Consider the following 4,097-nt stretch of genomic DNA (forward strand, 5'->3'; position numbering starts at 1 on the left):
TCTTCATAGTCCAACAGTCCGGCCAAAGGATAAAGTCCGTTTGTCCGGAGACCCCCTAATCCCGGACTCCCTCACCTACTAATAAAGCAATCATGTCTTTTCAAAATAACATGGCCAAAGAAAGTTATCCCTACAAAATCATATAGTCTGGCTATGCTCCATCTTCACCACACAAAATATTCACATCATGCACAACCCCGATGACAAGCCAAGAAATTGTTTCATACTGTTGACGTTCTCAAACCTTTTCAACTTTCACGCAATACATGAGCGTGAGCCTGGGACATAGCACTATTGGTGGAATAGGATGGTGGTTGTGGAGAATACATAAAGGAGAAGATAGTCTCACATCAACTAGGCGTATCAACGGGCTATGGAGATGCCCATCAATATATATCAATGTGAGTGAGTAGGGATTGCCATGCAATGGATGCACTAGAGCTATAAGTGTATGAAAGCTCAAACTGAAACTAAGTGGGTGTGCATCCAACTTGCTTGCTCATGAAGACCTCGGGCGTTTGAGGATGCCCATCATCGGAATATACAAGCCAAGTTCTATAATGAAAACTCCCACTAGTACATGCATGAAAGTGATAACTCAAGGGACTCTCTATATGAAGAACATGGTGCTACTTTGAAGCACAAGTGTGGTAAAAGGATAGTAACATTTCCCCTTCTCTCCTTTTCTCTCTCTTTTTTTGTTTTTTGGGCCTTCTCTTTTTTTCTCCTTTCTCTTTTTTTAATAATTTTTTTATTTTTTATTTTTTCTTCCGGAGTCTCATCCCGACTTGTGGGGGAATCATAGTCTCCATCATCCTTTCCTCACTGGGGCAATGCTCTAATAATGATGATCATCACACTTTTATTTACTTACAACTCGATATTACAACTCGATACCAGAACAAAGATATGACTCTATATGAATACCTCCGGCAGTGTACCGGGATGTGCAATGATCTAGCATAGCAATGACACCAAAAACGTACAAGCCATGAAAACATCATGCTAGCTATCTTACGATCATGCAAAGCAATATGACAATGAATGCTCAAGTCATGTATATGACGATGATGGAAGTTGCATGGCAATATATCTCGGAATGGCTATGGAAATGCCATGATAGGTAGGTATGGTGGCTGTTTTGAGGAAGGTATATGGTGGGTTTATGGTACCGACGAAAGTTGCGCGATACTAGAGAGGCTAGCAATGGTGGAAGGGTGAGAGTGCGTATAATCCATGGACTCAACATTAGTCATAAAGAACTCACATACTTATTGCAAAAGTTATTAGCTATTGAAACAAAGTACTACACGCATGCTCCTAGGGGGATAGATTGGTAGGAAAAGACCATCGCTCGTCCCCGACCGCCACTCATAAGGAAGACAATCAATAAATACCTCATGCTCCGACTTCATTACATAACGGTTAACCATACGTGCATGCTACGGGAATCACAAACGTCAACACAAGTATTTCTACAATCCACAACTACCCACTAGCATGACTCTAATATCACCATCTTTATATCTCAAAACTATTGCAAGGAATCAAACATATCATATTCAGTGATCTACAAGTTTATGTAGGATTTTATGACTAACCATGTGAATGACCAATTCCTGTCATCTCTCTAAATAGATATAAATGAAGAAACAGAGTTTGATTCTTTCTACAAAAGATATGCCCGTGTTCTAACAAATATAAGTGAAACAAAAGAGCATTCTACAAATGGCGATTCTATATGTAAAGAGAAATAGGCAACCCAAGCTTCAACTGATATAAGTGAAGCACATGAAGCATTCTATAAAGCCATACTAAAAAGATATAAGTGAAGTTCAATGAGCATTCTATAAATCAACCAAGGACTATCTCATACCAGCATGGTGCATAAAATAAAAGTGAAAACTAAATGCAAAAGACGCTCCAAGATTGCACATATCGCATGAACGAAACGAATTCGAAAACATACCGATACTTGTTGAAGAAAGAGGGGATGCCTTCCGGGGCATCCCCAAGCTTAGACGCTTGAGTCTCCTTGAATATTTACTTGGGGTGCCTCTTTCATCCCCAATATTGAGCTCTTGCCCCTCTTCCTTCTTCTCACATCGAGACCTTCTCGATCATCGAAAACTTCATCCACACAAAACTTCAACAGAAAACTCGGTAAGATCCATTAGTATAATAAAGCAAATCACTACTCTAAGTATTGTTGCAAACCAATTCATATTTTGTTTTTGCATTATGTCTACTGTAATATAACTTTTTCATGGCTTAATCCGCTGATATAAATCGATAGTTTCAACAAAACAAGCAAACTATGCATCAAAAACAGAATCTGTCTAAAACAGAACAGTTTGTAATAATCTGAACATTCACCATACTTCTGATACTTGAAAAATTCTGAAAAAATTGGGAAAAATAAAAAATTTGTTTAGAAAGACATTGCAAAAAGAATCAGAACAATTTGACGTTCCAGCTAAAAATGTAAACTCGCGCACTACAGCCAAAGTTTCTGTCCTGCACCGTACAAACCATCAAGCAAATGTAAACATCCTAAAGGAAAACCTTAGCACATTATTTTTATAATACAATGGAATTGTACAAGGGGATAATTATTTTTGTTGAATTTTTTTTGTAATCCATGAGCATGAACAAAGTTCAAGGAGCTCTCCCACTTCAACAATGCTTGTCTTTCTCACTTTCGCTTTCCTTTTTGAAAAAGTTTTGGGTTCCCCTCTTTATTTTTGTTGTTTTTAAACTATATGAAGCACTCAACAGAAATAAATGACTCCCTAAAACTTCCGGGTTGTCTCCCTGGCAGCACTTTCTTTAAAGCCATTAAGCTAGGCATATAGTGCTCAAGTAGTGAATCCACCCGGATCCCAAGGTATATCAAAGCCAATTTTAATTAACGATGATTTGTAATTTAGTAGTGAGCACAAAGTAACATATATCATGCAACAACGAAGTCTAACTCTCTTCCTATGCATCGGCATGTCATAAAAGAACAATTCATGCACAAAAATTAAAGGCCAATGCATAGTATAAACAGTTTCTTGCAATTTTATCATATTGGAAACATAGAGAGGTGATAACCCACAAGTATAGGCAATCGCAACAGTTTTCGAGGGTAGAGTATTCAACCCAAATTTATTGATTCGACACAAGGGGAGCCATCAAGTATTAGCAGCTGAGTTGTCAATTCAACCACACCTGGAAACTTAATATCTGCAGCAAAGTGTTTAGTAGAAAAGTAATATGATAGTAGTGGTAACGGTAGCAAAAGGTAACAGTAGTAAAAGTAGTGTTTTGGGTATTTTGTAGTGATGATAGCAATAGCAACGGAAAAGTAAATAAGCGAAGAACAATATATGGAAAGCTCGTAGGCAATGGATCAGTGATGGAGAATTATGTCGGATGCGGTTCATCATGTAATAGTCATAACCTAGGGTGACACAGAACTAGCTCCAGTTCATTGATATAATGTAGGCATGTATTCCGAACATAGTCATACGTGCTTATGGAAAAGAACTTGCATGACATCTTTTGTCCTACCCTCCCGTGGCAGCGGGGTCCTTACAGAAACTAAGGGATATTAAGGCCTCCTTTTAATAGAGAACCGGAACAAAGCATTAACACATAGTGAATACATGAACTCCTCAAACTACGGTCATCACCGGTAAGTATCCCGATTATTGTCAATTCGGGGTTAACGGATCATAACACATAATAGGTGACTATATACTTGCAAGATAGGATCAAGAACACTCATATATTGATGAAAACATAATAGGTTCAGATCTGAAATCATGGCACTCGGACCCTAGTGACAAGCATTAAGCATAGCAAAGTCATAGCAACATCAATCTCAGAACATAGTGGACACTAGGGATCAAACCCTAACAAACTAACTCGATTACATCATAGATCCCATCCAACCCATCACCGTCCAGCAAGCCTACGATGGAATTACTCACACACGGCGGTGAGCATCATGAAATTGGTGATGCAGGATGGTTGGTGATGACGATGGCGACGGATTCCCCTCTCCGGAGCCCCGAATGGACTCCAGACCAGCCCTCCCAAGAGGTTTTAGG

Source organism: Triticum urartu, chromosome 3A (genome assembly GCF_056163025.1).
Source record: "Triticum urartu cultivar PI428250 chromosome 3A, HENAU_Tu73, whole genome shotgun sequence".
Lineage (NCBI taxonomy): Eukaryota > Viridiplantae > Streptophyta > Magnoliopsida > Poales > Poaceae > Triticum > Triticum urartu.